General features: G+C 46.2%; 1 protein-coding gene across 1 annotated transcript in view; it reads right to left on the reverse strand.

The window, feature by feature from the left end:
- Window positions 1-17,106, reverse strand: part of LOC126521455 (metabotropic glutamate receptor-like) — a 285,492-nt gene that overhangs the window by 38,725 nt on the left and 229,661 nt on the right. The window lies entirely within an intron of this gene.

Below are 17,106 nucleotides of genomic sequence, written 5' to 3' on the forward strand. Positions count from 1 at the left end.
GGAAGTTACTCGATGTGGTCAGCGACAGATTTGTAAACAGCAGGTTACGTACGCGCAGGAAGGGTATCGTAACGCCCTGTTTGGAAGCTCAGGGCAGGCTGATATGCCCGTTGACATGGCGAAAACATTGTTTCAACTGTAGCCATGACAGTTGGCGCCACCGCTCCATTGCACGGGGATCGATATGTTTTGAGTGGCATCACGCAGACGATATCAGCTTCGGATTTATTGTCGACGAAACCGGTGAGCACTACCTGCGAACATTGCATTGAACTAATATTACTGGCATTATTTTATATCAGTGCAAAATTTTAACGCGAAGGAGCAAGTGGCTTTAGCAGAAAGAGTCACGCATGTATAGTGCTCTTATTAAGGCAAAGTCAGTATGTGAAGACACTGCATTCTCGAAGGCTGCGAAAAATCGTGTTACTCGAAATGAGCACCTGCTCGGATTTCACGTTTCCTGATCCTATATTGTTTAGGACAACAAGAATAACAACTGCTGCGTTTTCGCGACCAATTCTCCTCAGCAGAGTACTACATAGAGAAGGCTTGATCTTAGTTATATACCTTCCAATGGAACACCAATAACACGACTGAGTCAGAACCCCAAGTAGACAAGGAGTCAGGCTTAGCTTACTTGAAAAAATTAAACCGACAAAAGTGAACTTTGCACCTACTCACACATGTCTCAAATAAAACATCGCTATATGGCCGGTCGCGCCTCGTTATCATAATCACTGCTCTTATTTATCAAAGAGTGTATTCCTTATTACTCATTTTAAGCTATGTTGAAGTCGACGCTTTCAAGAAACTGAATGCCATCTCTTTGAATAACTTTCGCTCTTGTAGAGAGCTCGTACAAGCCTGTTTTTTTCTTTGCCGACATTCTATGCGCACGGAGAAACGAGCGACACGAACCTGAGTGCCTACTTAGAATGCGCGGATTTAAAGGACACAGTAAGCACTCAGCAGAGATGTTCTGCGCTACAGGCGATCCGACGAATTCGCCACATGTAACGAGCATTTTGCCAGCCCAAGTCTTTTGCCGTTAGAGCTTTCTTTCCAAAGCGACCATCGAATGCGAATTTTTGTCGTAGCGTGAGCGAAATTTCGAACGTCCCAATGGAACGCGCCTCGTTCTGCCTGCTTGGAGCTTTACAGCCTTAAAGAAAGAAAGAACAAGAATGAGAGGAAGGAAAAACAGCGCGGAAACAGCGTTACATCAGGCAGAAAGAAAACATTTGTGCCGGCAAGCAAATCAGCTCTGTCATTGCTTACGCGAAGCGTTATGCATTTCGGAGGCCAATCAAGCAATGAACTCCTCTTCCGCTTTCATCCCTAAGAAATTCGCATTTACGAGGACCCCGGCTCACTGATTTCAAATGTCGACTCCGTTGCTCATTCGCTTTCGCGTCTTCTCTCGCTCCGTGTTCCCGCTTCTCGCAGCCCTAATTCTCGCGGGACCTCGAACGGCGACCCTTTCGCTTTTAACTTTGTAGTACACAGCGCCGGAGCACACAGGCTCGGATGTGACACGCACCGCGCCCGCATTTCGCGCCGCCGCTCGTTGTTTACGAGTCGACAGCAACGTCGAGATCAATGCGGCAGAGCTCCAGAAAAGGGAACAGGTGATGCTCGCCCGGAAAAAGAAAAAAGTGCAGAGCCGGTTGCTTACGTTATGCCGGTTGTCGCACGCGCTTTGCCGAGATTTGGGGTGAGACTTCGGGAGTACATGCTCGGAATGCCCGAAGCCTGACGACGTCGCCGCATACATATCTCTACATCTGGCTTTCGAATGTATACCTACTTCGGGTCGTTTTCGCACCGCTGTTTCCGCCGTACAACCTTATCGCAGTCGACAGTTGTTACCCTGCGGATCATGATACCATGATACAATATGCGCTTGTAAACTGCCCTACGAGCGAGTTACACGACAACACCGAGAAAAGAAAACGCGAAGTGCGGGTCCAGTCTGCCGAAGCCCCGTTCGTTTCTGCGTGTGTTGACAAGTAGGCGTTCTTTGGAGGTGTATAGTTTCAGCCTGAACGTGTATGTGTATATAGGCGAACGCCTTCAGCGCACGTCGCCGGGCACGGGGGCCATTCGGAGTCGCGAGTTGTCAGCATGCATGCATCGCGTGTGCCGAGGGTTCGAGAGACTCTGGCACGCAAGGGCCACCGCTGCGTGAACCTGGTGTCGTACCGCGATAGGACGCACGCGCAAACGCGTCGCTGCTAGAAATGTGGCGAGTCAAAAGCATTCCTTTTTTTTCTTTGCGCAAACTGCTGACGCGTACACGACGTCGCTCGACGCATCGCGACACTTTGCGCACGTTGACTTGCTAATGCGGTTCGACGGCGGCTGACTCTGGGCTTCCATGCTCTGATGGCGCATTGCGAAGGTGCTTGAAAGAGTCACATAAAAAAAGAACGCATAAAGAAAGAAGTAGCCGCGCGCATAACCGCCCCATACGCTATCGAACGTGAGGCTACTTCGCTTTCGGTTCCGTTCGTACGAAACTCTCGATACTGGAGAGTACGAACGAGTAATGTGTTATGTTTGTGCATTTTACATGAAAGACGTAAGGGTGTCTGAATACAGAGAATGACCTGAATAAATGCATGAAAACGGTTTTAAACATAAAGGAGGACAACGGCAATAGTAGAAAGGAACTCAAAGTAGGAACAGGGCTATTCAGGCACTACACATCTTGTTTGGTTTTTGGCATTATACAAACGAATGTAATACCGCGACGCCGCGTCATATTTGGGAAACCGTTCAGCCGCTGAAATGACGCGCAAGCCAAAAGAGGCTACCAGAAGCGCTCGTCGGTGTTTTGTTTGGAGAACCGGAAGTCGAAAGAAAATAGTCCACGCGGCATGATTTCGGCATTCCTTCTCGTCGTGCGTTTCTTGTGGGCATTGACCCGTCGCGGCATATTTCATGACTCCGGTGTTGCTGCTGCTAGCTCGAGGTAGCGGGTTCGATACCGACTACGGGGGCTGCAATCCTAATGGGGGCGGTGTGCAAAAAAACGCTCGTCTGCTTAATTTAGCTGTATAGTAAAGAACCGAGAGTGGTCCCGCATTGCGCACTCCAGAATTTAATAAAAAAAAAATTCTGGGCACCGGAGCGCCAAGAAAGAGAGAGAGAGAGCAAGGAGAGGAAAGGCAGGGAGGTCAACCAGACGCGCGCCCAGTTTGCTACCCTACACTGGAGGTAAAGGAAAGTGGAATAAAAAGAGGAAAAGAGGGAGAGAGTGAAAACTGAGGGCATGTGGATGATACACAGCGACACTATAAGCGGTCTCCTAAACCACGTACAGCATTAAGTAGCGCTATTAAGAGTGTTCTACTATATAATGAATGGTAAAAAATTTGGCACCGACACCTGAATACAACTGAACGAACAGTTGCGGAAGATTATGCAGCTTTAATCACTGCTCTACATACGTCGAACACATCGCGTTACGTCTTCCGGCTGCCACGAGTTCTCGCACAGTTTTAGAGCTTTTAGGTGACTGCAGAACTTTGATCTCAAGGTCCCCGCTACGCAATTCAGAAAAAGATTACAACAACGAATATCTATTGCTATAGTTATTACACCTGAAAGACTATCAACTCCCGGCCTATTAAGTAAAACACAGTGCACAAACATTTATTTTGTGCATGTGCGCACAATGTACAACACGCTTTATTTCTTAGAACTGAGACTATTGCTAATAATAAATAATAAAATTCCTGGAGCGTTACGTGTACAAGAACCACGATCTGATTACGGGGCAGACCGTAATGGGGAATTCCGGATTATTTTTGACCATCTGGAGTTCTCGAACGTGAACCCGATGCACGGCCACGGGCGCTGTAGCATTTCGTCTTCATCGAAATGTGGCCGCCTTGGCATGGAATCGATCCCACGACCTCGTGCTTAGCAGCGCAATGCCATAGCCATTAAGGCACCCCGGTGGGCACTACACCACCGGTGCTACTACATTCTATTTCTCAGTGTGCGTGGAAGTCCAATGCCTAAGTATGCTCAATACACGCTACACGTTACTAATGTGAGCGCCAAGGTGCTGTGGACGCGTGGAGCTGTTGCGAATAAGCAAATAAGACTTTTGAACGCCTCAGATTAGTTGATTTAGCAGGCACACGGGTTTGACGCGGTGATGCGCAAGTCTTATCTTGGTTTTTGGGAGTCTTACCGCATATAATTCTTCTTCTTGTTCTACTTCTTCTTCTTCTTCTTATTATTATTATGATATGATGCTCGGGTGATGTTTGCGCCTTTAGTTGTCTCCGGCTACACCTTTTCCCATAGAGACGCACAAATAATAAAGGCCACATACGTGAAAAAGAAACCCCATAAAAATACGCTAAAAGTTGAAGTGAACTCAGAAATACAGCAACACAAAGTCCAAACACATAAGTACACTAAAGTCAACACAACGTCCAGTTACGTACTTTAAAGTCTGGGAACATAGGAAAACACCGAATAGGTTCACCCGCGGATGTCCATGAATTCAGCATTGAGTAGACCAAAGTCAGACCAAATTAAACACAGTAAGCTTAAGACAGAAAATAGTGTATTCAATAGTTTGCGTGAATGTCGCTCGCTTCTAGAGATGTTTGGAGCGCCATTAACGCTAGTCTTTGGAATGAGTAAATTGGCCATTGACCTGGAGGACCTTGCTGAGGCTGAAGGTTGCGATCGGTAGGGACATTTCGTGATCTCTCCCAGCTAGTTGCATGGATTGAATGCTTCGCGGATAAGGACTACCACAAGGATTCATTGCCCGTCTAAGATAGGGCGCACGAAATGAGACGGTTAAAACATTGCCTTAGGCAAGCCTAGGAAGGAAATCCAATTACGGCCAACCGTCTGGAAGACGCTCTCACGTAACAACGATTTCAGCACTATTGGCTGAGTGCAGTTCGAGTGTTGTATGCTAAGGGTGCCGCTGTTATCGTACGTGCAGAGGCTAGCTAGAAGCTGACCTTCGAGAGCCGAATGCCTTCGTGACCTTCACAGGTAATGATAACTAAACAAAGGCAATCAAGTGTGCGTCTATAGGGGTATAGCGGGAGGCGCAGTAGAGTCATTGCACTTGCAGACTGAAGCCTAACTACCTTACCGAGAAAGTAAGCAGGCCGAGGTTATCTCGAATCCTAGCTCGCTCTTCCGTAGTCGGACGAGCGGGCGAGTTTGCGAACAGTGAAAGTAAGGGGTAACTTCTCAGGTGTGGCGAGGCAAGCCTAATCAGGAACCGATCGGGTAGCCAACGGCAAGACAGTCGATACGGCTTCAGGACCATTAAGATTAGGAACTCGAGATTCGGTGCGGGGGAAAGCGGACACTGTTTACTGGAGGCGTTCATTAGGATGCAATAGGAATGGTGGACAGAGGAGGAAATAGTAAATGGAAAGAAAAACAGAAATAGAAAAGCCCCTTTCTGCGTACTTCGCTTAGCACAAAGCAGAGAACAACAACATACCACTCTGCACGCGCACAGACGCGCCATTGAGTTCGCAAATTGCCTCGCTGTAAAAAGATCCTCGTTCGAAGGCGAACTCGCCTTTTCCGTCTCGCAGATTGCGATGTAAGGGAGGAATACAAAAACCAGCCCGGCAGCGTAGGAACATGGAAATAAGCGAACTCGAAAGCACATTCCAAATTCACTGAGCACCGGCGTTCTAACGTTGATTTTGGGCCTGTAACAAGGCCAACAACTTATGTTTGAACAAACAGCAATACAACCCTCAGCAATGCATTTCGATGAGGTGCTTTAGAAAAGGAAGGCAGTCAAATGCATTGATAAAAATGGCTTTATTCTTGTTCTTTTAGAAAGCGGCGGAGATTCCGGAAGCAATGCTTTTCTGGGTGCACCGTCCCACTAATGGCGTAAGTGTAATAAAACAATAAAACAAATGAGAGAGAGAAAAAAAGAACATCATGAACAAAGAGTTGGAAGACACTTTATAAGTACGTTGCGATACAACTACTTAGGTCAATAACATTAACCGCTTAATGCTGATCACGAGAATGCCAAAATTAAACTTCGCTATTGTAAGAAACGTTGCTAGCAAGGTGGTTAACTTTTGGCCTTCCTCTCAATAGTAAGAGCCCAAAGTGTCATTTATCTGTATTACTTTATTTGTATACGCTCGATCTCTTGTACAGTTGCAGGAACTCTTGTCCCTGCAGCTGTAGAAGAGATCGGGACAATATGCTCCGAAATTCACTTGCACCGCCTACCCCAAGCTGGATACATTGTTGCAGCAACGTCGATGTTTAACGCATCACCGCACATAGATTCCTGGAACGCCATTGTGTTTAGTAAGATATTTTGTGTATGCCTCTCTTGAAACTTATCTCATCTCAAATTTCCTATTTCATGGATACACCTGGATGACATTACAACGCCAAGCTACAAGTCCAGCGCTACGAATAACTTAAGTGACAATTACTAATTAATAAGAGTTATTTGGCTGGTGATTATCGTGCACTACCCGACAAACATTGCAGTGACAAATGTGTTACCGAGTATGCCACCTCCAATTTCAAATACAGCAAATTTAACCCAAATCACTTGCTTGGACACTTGGGGCGCATATGCATTTATAAAAAAATATTATTTATTTATTTATTTGTTTGTTTGTTTGTTTGTTTGTTTGTTTGTTTATTTATACCTCACAGGCCCTGAAGAGCATAGGGTGAGGGTTGCATATAAATAGAAATACAGTATAGAAATAATAAACAAGAGTAACGGTACAACAGACACGGTACAAGGCAAATATACGAAAAGAATACAACGTTGATTCTAAAACAGCTTAAAAATAACGTATTAACACGAAGACTGAAAAAAGAAAACAAGCACGAAAATATAAAAATACTGATAACCAAGTACAAGTGAAACAATAGTACAAAATAACTGAAAGAATAGTACAACACAAAACAAGATTTGGAACAATACTGAAGCTATAAATTCCGGCAGAGGTAGTTTTTCGAACTCTCCAGGTTCAGAAAAAGAAATTAAGTTGTCAGAAAGATCATTCCAAAGCTTAATTGCTTTAGGTAATGCAGATGAATTGAATGATCGAGTTTTTCCCTATATGCGGTCAAATAAAAGATGAATATGTAAGCGCCGTGCAGATTGATGTGGCGATTCCAGAGGTAAAAATGAAGTGCTGGTGTCAACACATTGCCACCAGGCGCTGCAGTAGCGAACGATGATGCGGACTGACGAAGACGACGATCGCCGATAGCCATGCGCACGGGCTCCATCTTGTATGCCTGTCTCCTGCACGTTCTATATATCCTGTAAATATGTCGCCAAACGCCTTTTCTCCCCCTAACATTTTTGTGGAGAGTTGCAAGTTTCAGTTTTCGAAATAAACACAAGAGTGAAACAGAATGACAATTTTCAGGTATCTGTATATCATTAAGGTTCTTAAGCTCGGAGACACTGGCGAGGGGACTATAATTGTTACAAATGAACCGTGCAGCTCTGTGTTGAATGGACTTAAGAATTTCAATGAGGAATGTTTGATCGGGAGACCAAATACATGACATGAATTCCAACTGCGGAGGAATAAATGTTAGATACGCTAGTTTTCGGACGGAGCTAGGGTAGTTTAACAGGGATAGGCGGGCTAGTTGGTGGTCGATATTGGAATGCATCATGTAACCGCGCAAACAACAAAGGACGAAGAAGGAAACACACAGGACTGGCACGGAACTTCAACTGAGGTTTACTTCGGGAAATCCCACATTTGTACACGTATCATAATCCCACTTGCTAATCATCAGACAACCATCACTCGACGTTGGCATGCGGGCGTGAGTGACATAAATTTGCACGTAAATATTTGAACTCTTTATCACTCGTGACACTGAAGAGCTAGCTGCTCACGCAGCTGCCAGATTGCATTTTTATACACTAGGCTTCATAGATTTCTCGGCTCAGTTGTGACGCAAACATCTTCAAGACTTTAGTGTCGCGGAACCTAGGCGTGCAATTATGACAGTGGCGACAATGGTCAGCCAATTTGCCACCCCCCGCCAATCCTTCTACCCCTGCGCGGTGCTCCTGCAAAATGTGAAGTACCGGTGCTTTTCACGGCGCCCAAGAAACTGGCGGGCATGTGCAACAGGGTGCAGGGAAAGAAAAAAAGAAATGAATGTGGTATCAAGCACGTTGACAGGTTCGTCCCATGCAGAATAGGGGTAGTGTACCAGATACCATTCTCTTGTGGCAACAGCTACATAGCGCAGACGGGACGTTGTCTAAACGTCAGACTGCAGGAGCAACGCGCAGGGGTAGAAGGATTGGCGGGTAGTGGCAAATTGGCTGACCATTGTCGCCACTGTCATAATTGCACGCCTAGGTTCCGCGACACTGAAGTCTTGAAGATGTTTGCGTCACAACTGAGCCGAGAAATCTATGAAGCTTACTGTATAAAAATGCAATCTGGCAGCTGCGTGAGCAGCTCTTCAGCGTCACTGAGTGTTAAAGAGTTCGAATATTTACATGCAAATTTATGCCACTCACGCCCGCATGCCAACGTCGAGTGATGGTTGTCTGATGATTAGCAAGTGTGGTTATGATACATGTGTAAATGTGGGATCTCCCAGAGTAAACCTCAATTGAAGCTCCGCGCCAGTCCTGTGTGTTTCCTTCTTCGTCCTGTGTTGTTTGCGCGGTTACATGATGCACTAGGGTAGGTTTCGGCATATGAAACCTAATATCTTCAATGCTTTGTTGCAGATTGTTAAAATGTGACAAGACCACGAAAGATTTGGTGTGAACTGAATTCCCAGATATTTGTACGACGTGGCTTTGGACAGGAGGTGCTAATAATAGAGTAGTGAAAATTAGAAATATCATGCTCGCGGCTAAAAGTCATATATTTACATTTAGTATGGTTTAGAATCAGGTGCCAGTTTTTACACCAACCAACAATAGTGTTAAGATGATTTTGAAGGGTCAGGTAGTCCGTTTCTGAAGTAATCTTATGTTAAACAGCACGGTCATCTGCGAAAGGACCTAAACGGCATGATATATAATTTTAAAGGTCATTAATGTAAATTAGAAAAAGTAAGGGTCAAAGCACGCTTCCCTGTGGTACTACAGAGGTTACGTCATATAGTGGAGAGGAAAAGCCGTTGATAACTGAATCCTTGACGGAATGTGAGAAAGTTAAGCAGTCAAGATATTGTGAGAGAATCAAGACAAAGGGTAGATAATCTAGTAAACAGCTCGCCATGTGCAAATCTGTCAAATGCTCTTGAGGAAGCTAAAAGAATACAATCTATTTGCTGGTTTTCATGCATATTAAAATGCAGGTCAGTATAGAATCCAAATAACCGGGTATCGCAAGAGTATAGCCTTTCCTAAAGCCATGCTGGTTTGAAAAGAAAAACTCACTTCGTTCCAGATGGTTGTCGATGTGAGAAGGGATAATATGTTCAAGTAATTTATAGCATATACATGTTAAAGAAATGGGACGATAGTCATCGGGTGAGTTTTTGTTACCCGTTTTGAAGACAGGGATGACCTTGGCTTCCATTCGGTAGGCAGCTCTCAGTATGATAATGATTGCTCAAAGATTTCACCAAAAACCTGGCTGGAAATTGAAATTATGTTTGTAAGAATTTTCGAATTTATGTTGTCCACCCCGACAGATGAGGATAACTTAAGGTTGTCAATTAGAGATGCAATACCCTCAGGACTAATTCCGATGGGCTTCATGAATGGGTAGTCGCAATCAGGAACAATTGGCATACTGGAGTGGTCTTCCTTTGTAAACACTGATGTAAAGAATCTGTTAAACGCAGTGGGGCATTCAGTGTCAGTTAGTGGTAAGCCGTCAGTATTGTGTAGCTATACGGGGTCTTGTTTATTTTGGGGGGATATAATTTTCCAAAACTTCCTTCAATTAGTTTGCAATAGCGATGGAAGATCCTGACTAAAATATTTGTCTTTGGTAGTGGTATGATAGCAGAGCAGTATGTTTTGAGACACTGTTTATACCTACCCAAAGGAGGCGGAAAGGAAGCAGATTTAGCTTTTCTGTACAGGCGCTTCTTTTTATTCCGTAATCGATGTAGGGCCTTGTTGAAACATGGATTAGTTTTATCATTAGATATCGTAATGAGAAGTACATGCTTCTCTATCAGCGCAGAAAGTGTGTGTTTGAAATCAACCAGTTGTCCTCGGCAGATTGTTGGTTTCTTAGTGGGAAAAACATCTCATTGAAAACTGTGGTACGCTCAGTGTTAATTTCACCATATTTTGCTTTACTATAGTCTCGAATCTTCTTAGTTGTTATAACTGCAAACGAACAAGCAACTAGGATATTAAACTGCAACATCTTATGGCCGCTAAATGGGTCAAGATCCATCGGCGCTATTGCTTCGGGAGCAGTGGTTACAACTAAACATAGTATGTTAGAACCACGAGTACTCTTGATAATCACTTGAAACAGGCAGGAATCTAGAGTTAGGTTGATGAATTCAGTTGCAGCATGACTAGTTGAAGATAAATTAGTCTAATCTATTTGAGGAAAATTGTCACCAAACAAGTAGGTGCATGTCACTGGGCGAACAATAGTAAACAGCGGTAGAAATGCTAGACCGGAGATTATGAACGAAAGAAATCCGACACTCAGGCGGGCTATAACACACCCCAATAAGTAAATTCGAAGAACTAGTTTTGCAGGCAGCCCGTACTATGGCGAGATTAGAGTTAGAGGTGACAGCGATGGATGGTAAAGTTCTTTTAATAGCAAGAAGCACCCCGCCCCTTCTTTCAACTGTACGGTCATGTCTGTAGATATTGTACGCATCGGCGTCAGGAAAAATTTCAGTTTCTTTGATACCGGCATGCAACTGAGTTTCAGCTGACGCTATTATGTCAGAGTCACTATTTTGAAGAAAGGAACAAATCTGATCGCGTTTAGACATCAAGCTTCGGATATTATAATATGAAAGAGTATCGGAGCAGAGGGATACGACGTGTCATGAGGACGCTCCCGTGATCTCGACACATTTCCTAGTTATGGTGCGATTAACGTGACCGCATCAGCGGCGCGGTCATACAAACGAGATCAATTTAGATGTCTGATTGCGACGACCAGTCAACCGAGTCAGAAGGCTTTATTTTAAAGCCTTCCGTGTGCTTATTCTCAACGAGACAAAAACTACAATATGACGCAGTGCCCGCGTGCGCATCAACGCTCCCCAGCCTACAGGTCAGTTCTCGGGTTTCAGGTGCGCAGTAATTGCGCCGTCACAGGTTCCACACATTAATGTCCTCGGTCCGGGATCGGCGCCTCCAATTCTCTCAACTTAACTTTTTTTTTTACCTTTCCTCGAGTTATTAATTATTCATTAGCGAAGCGCCATCGATGACCCTGTTAGCGACAAAAATCGAACTGGGGTGCAAGGTGGAAAACAAAACACCGCGACTGCCAGCGGTGCCCGGAGTGGAGGCACGGGACGAAAGAACGAATGTCGCCATGCAAATGAAGCACGTCTCGCACTTTCCTATAGCGAAGGCACTTCCAAGTGGAAAAACTTCTCCCTCCTTCTCCCCTACCTCCCTCCTCACAATTAAAGAGTCCACCTCTCTTCCCACCCGGCACTTATGTTCCCCGGACAGACCTTCTCTGCCCTGGTCACCTCATTCTCGTTCTCTCTTCTTTCCCCTCCTCATAGCGGGGTTCCTAAAGAAAAATAGAGCGCCGGTCTCCCTTAACTTTCGTCCTGTACTTCCTCTGTTCTCCCTTACTCCCTCTGCTCCTTCCCTAGCTCGATTTCCCTTCTTGCATTTACTTCAAGCTCCTCGTCCCTTACTAGCTCTGTATTTCGCCTGTGCCGAGCGACTTTATTTGTCCGCTTCCCTTTCTTCCCTTCGTCTCCTTACCTTCCCTCTCGGTAAATCGATGGACCTGATCGAAAAGCGGTCCGGATAATGCGCTCTATCGATCTGCGACACACCTGGATTGCGACGAAACGACGCCGCCGCCTGCTACCTTCCTGCCCTGCACGCTTCCTCCATTTCTCCTCCTTCTTCTCCTCTTTTCCCTATGCCCTCTCGCCCTGCTAACACCCGCCTCTTCGCTCCCCCGTCCCATGGACTTTCTCTTTCTTTCTCTCTCTCTTTGTAGTCTTGTGTGCTCGCCCACACCGCAGCACTCCTCAAAACGACCCCGTGTCAACGCCTTCGAAAAACCGTACTTGTTGCCAGGTCTAGCGTGGACGGCCGCGCTGTTCCAGGATGCGGCACATCGATGCTATGCTGCAGCACCGCATGAGCAAAGCTTTGACGTTGCAGTCGATGCTTCGGACCCTTAGACTTTGGTGAAAATCTACAGTTTGGAGCCCTCTTCCACTCTTTCCGTGTGGGTCCACTTTTCTGTCTCCCTTTACCCCTTCCGTAGTGCCGGGTAGAAAACTGGATATCTGTCTTCCGGTTACCTTCCTGCCTCTTTCATATCTTTTATTTCTCTCTCTCTCTCTCTCTCTTTAAAATTTGATGGGTGTTCGAACATTAGTCTACGCGGAATCAATTTCGGGTTTTGTACGTAGACAAGATGTCCTTTACCACTTGTAATGGCGTAGCATTATTTGGGCTAGGTGCCCGGGATCATTTTCTGCTCCGTTCCGTTTGTCCTTACGTTCCGTGTATCAGAAAACCTGTAGCGCTATCTAGGCTTAAATAGGTGAATTTCTGTGAATACAGAAACTTCTGTACGATTACCGCCACCTACATGTGGGCGCATGAATTTCCGACGCGATATTTTGTCAGAAAGGGGCGAAGTGCCGACACATATCCACCCAAAGCCCAAAACATAAGATTTCATGGAACTGACTATAGTGAGGGGGCCCTTCACTACAGCCATAACACTACATTGACGGGTGGTAGCAGCCGATGCAGAGATTGTGTAATATTTAAAAGGTAAGAACACAAGCTAGTTGTTAAGAATTCATCGGTTAATCAACAGTGCAAAATAAACACGGACAAGGGAAAAACATGGGACAGCGCTTGTCCTGTGGAGGAACACAGGACAAGCGCTGTCCCATGTTCTTCCCTTGTCCGTGTTTATTTGGCGCTGTTTTTCACCGATGAACTGTGTAACAGCCGACGCTTCCGTACGGTTTCATGGCGCAGAGTTTTCCGTAGCTATGCAAGCCTATAAGTAAAATGCCTCAGGATCGTATTTCACTGAAACGATTACGCACTTAAAGGACACTTACGATCAAGAAGAATGTCAGCCGGATTGGTATCCACTTTTGAGTGGATGTTTAACTCCACCTTTCAAGTTCTTGCTGTGATAAAAGAAGTCGCTTTTTGTGACGTTTCCTTTGTACGTACTGCTAGTTGAAGTGTGATTGACCGCCTAGCGCTCACATTATTGTAAATAGTTCCTGTACGTAGATGATTTTATTCATCGTAATGGACACCATGTTAAAAAATATGGTGTCCGGCTCGTGATTGTGGGGTCCTGGGTTTGAATCTCGTGATGGGAGATTTTTTTTAAAAGGTTGGTGCATTACTTTTATTCTCGTTTGACTTCTGCTGCGTTTGTTCTTATGCACTATGCTTCGCCAGCACGCCTGACACGAATGGCTCCTGGCAAGGGGAGCGAAACGACCCGTTGCGTAGCCCATAGGGACAAGGGGGCGGGGTCCTTAATTAGATGCCACTTTAGCGTCCGCAGAGCAATGAATAATGACGCGTCCTTACGTTTTTACTGTGCGCCCCAGCCCTTACAGAGGCGCCGTTTTAACGTAGGTGAGAGCTAGCGCCGGCAAGGTACGTGCGGAAAACGCAAACAACGAGAGAATTGCGTCTGCGACATTAAAGATAATTTTCTAAAGAGAACGCGTTGGAACGCAGGCGAGCGCGTGATTGCGCAAATAAAACGATAAGAAAAGCACTTCAACAATAGTTCTTTCAATTATCAAACACAAGATTAGTGGCAAGAACGAGTTTACTGGGGAGATCGTCATAGTGTTTGTGGTATTCTTTGGATGCCGCTTATCTCTTAAAATATTGCAGTCTTGGTTGCAGGCTATAGAGTATAGGTTTCGCAAGTGATGATTCCAAAGAATGATGCGCCCTATATATGAAGATTTCCCGGCGGGAATTTTGTGCCCCAGTTATTTATCAACGTAAGTTCAGCGTCCCAGCTCCGTTTCTTATATCTGGCGCAACCATCCTTGTTGCTCAAGCTTGTGCACAAGTTTTTTTTACTGAGTTTCATGACAACGCTTTCAACTCTACGACTCGCATATCTGAATGAAAACCGAACGCGATTCTCCCTTTCTTTTGATATCTTTATCTGCGCTTTCTGTATTAATTTGCCTACGTTGTGGGTCTACCGTTAATTGTACTGCTAAAGCTATTGCGCTGTCGATTGGCCAAATAGCCGATGGCCTTGCCAAGAACTCTTAAGTTTGTCGCACAGGATCTTGTCCGGTGGCGGAAGGGTAAGTTTAGAGACAACGACGACGGAAATATCTCGCTTGTAGAACAGGTATACCGTCGCAGTTAGACGACACTCCGTTTGACGTACAGCCGCGTTTTCTCTCGTGCAAACCACTCGACAGGGTTGTGTAGATGGTAGGGCCACAGCTGCATACGACATGGTTTGTATAGCTTGGGGAGGTCGCCGTTCTTCTTCCGGCTGGTCCGTCGCTCGGCGGCTGCCGGTGCGGATTGGGTCCTCGCTAGCGCAAACCGGTTCGGATGTCCGCATTTACCAATACTGGCTGAGTAGCGATGAGCCGCCACGTTCATTGCGTCAGCAAGCCCGACTATGGACATGATGGCGACGGCTGAGGAACAGGTTAACGTACGTGGTGGCCACCCAGACGGGTGCCTATAGGGTGATGTTGCCCAAAGAGTGTGTGGTGCATCAAACGGGCTCTGCTCGCGAACTAGGCAAACGTAAACCTCGCCATGGTGCTACACTGTTTTACTGAGACGTCAGACTTGCCACCTCTCCCGTCCCCTTCCTATCTTTCTTTGTCTTGTTTTTTTCAGCGAAATAAAATGAAAAGGCAAACGCCAAGTAACAAAAGCAGTTTAAGTGCAGTGCAAGTGGGGGCTTGTGACTTACAGAAAATCAATCAAATGCAAAACTAGGTCTCCTGCAGATGACGGGGAAGCAATTATGAAAAGCGGCCATAGCCATATGAACCTAAACAATATGACCATGTCTTCTAGCCCGTTGTTCCACAAAACTAGTTGTGTCTATGGAAACAAAGAACAGGCGCCGATGATATGTCTTCTAATTTTTTGTTTTTTACTGTAAAGAGTGGCTGCTTGCGAACTCATTAAAGAATATCCGAGGTCAACAGTGGACGCGAACAGCACGAGTGTACACGCACGAGCACTTGTGTGTACCTATTCGCTCCTTCCGTGACGTCTGTTGTGTTTAAAGATCCTTCAGTAAGTCTCGTCAACAAGGTCAAACCTTATTCGCCACCTACTCAATAATCAGCTGAGCAACAGTAAAGATTTATCCTTACTTTACGCTCGCTTGCCTAATTTTTCTCGTTGCCAACTTTCATGGGTTTTTCTCGAACGAAACTCGTGTACGACGCAGGTAAAAAGGCACATACTCACGCCGTATGCTTGCGACACGGCTGTTGCCGAGAGAAGAACGCGACGGAATAAATTTTAATCGCGGTCTAAAAGCACCACAATGACGTCGCAGAGGAAGCCGAGCAGGTATCTCGGGTATCTCGCATTTATTTCTGATTTCATGATTGCGACGAGACCATAGTGCACGTCTTCATCCATCACCCTTCTTTTGCGGACGCATGCAGACATTGTGCGCTGCTTTAAGCCGACTGGACGATAGTGCTCACAGAAAACACAGGAGCCGTAGACTCGAAAGCCATCCGCACAAAAAAAAAAAAGGTCACCAGAGCCCTGTTGCATATTCTTAAGACGACCGAGACGACATAAGAATGAAGGCGACTGACCTGAGACGATAAGGACGGCTTAAGTTGACTTGATTCTTAAGGCCCGTGCATGTCTCATCATTTTTTTCTTTGCGCTATTATTCTCTCGTTATGTATACCAACAAGCCCAAGCTGCTCACGACTAGGCTCTGCAACCGCTGAACACTTTTGCGCCTGCCAGCTCATCACTTCTTATTGCTTGTATTTGTTTTCCGTTCTTCCCACTTACCCCTCCAAGTTTTTCGCTATCTTTTTCGGCCTCCCTAGGGCATTGAATTAGCAATGAGAGGAGAGGATTTGCAACACAGGAGAACGCAGTTTCCGACCGGGTCTCAGAGTATTGATTACGTTCTGCGACTGTGCTACAGTGAAGCGAGTAATCTTCTCCCAACTATATGCACGTCGCGTAGGGTCGTCGACCGCCCACGCCTCGCATCGGCGGGGCCCAGTGTGCGAAACTTCCCACGCCCATGTAACGAACCGCCTAAGTGGCGAGAACTTACGTCAGGCTACACAGGGGCACGCCAACAAGTTGCGACACAGTCGAGCTCGTGGGCCGCTCGACGCTACTCCTGCAGGCTCGGGCCCTACAGAAACGGCCGCTCCCCCGAGTGGAAGTAATACAACCCGATGGCGGTTACGCGCAGCTAGGGCCACGCGGCATTGCCTAACGTGAAAACGCGAGAGCCAGATGTTGCGCGAGCTGCCTGCACCTCCGCGGCGCTCGAAGTGCTCAACGAGCGACTCGCGCCGACGGGCCCTCGATCGAATTCGCCATCCGCCGTGCGGAACCGAAACGGACGCAAAGGAGGAGAGTGGTGCCGGCTCGTCGGTAAATGCGCTGCTGCTTTTTTCTTGCACGGTTCACAGGCCTCCCGACGTACCCGGCCGACAAGAACACGAGCGTTTAAGACCTTTCTGGGTGTACCTTGCGTACGAACTCTAGTATGAGTAATCTTTTTGTAACATGCCACGTGCTTCTGAAACTTGAATGCACATTAATGGCATATTCCACTGATCGCTTTAGAGTGCTCGCTCCAGCAGCTATTCAGCCGTCGCGAAAGACGGTGACTAACTTTTCTGAGCGCGTAGGGGGCCTCGAAAGCGGGTAGTAAAGCAGAAATA

Source organism: Dermacentor andersoni, chromosome 6 (genome assembly GCF_023375885.2).
Source record: "Dermacentor andersoni chromosome 6, qqDerAnde1_hic_scaffold, whole genome shotgun sequence".
Lineage (NCBI taxonomy): Eukaryota > Metazoa > Arthropoda > Arachnida > Ixodida > Ixodidae > Dermacentor > Dermacentor andersoni.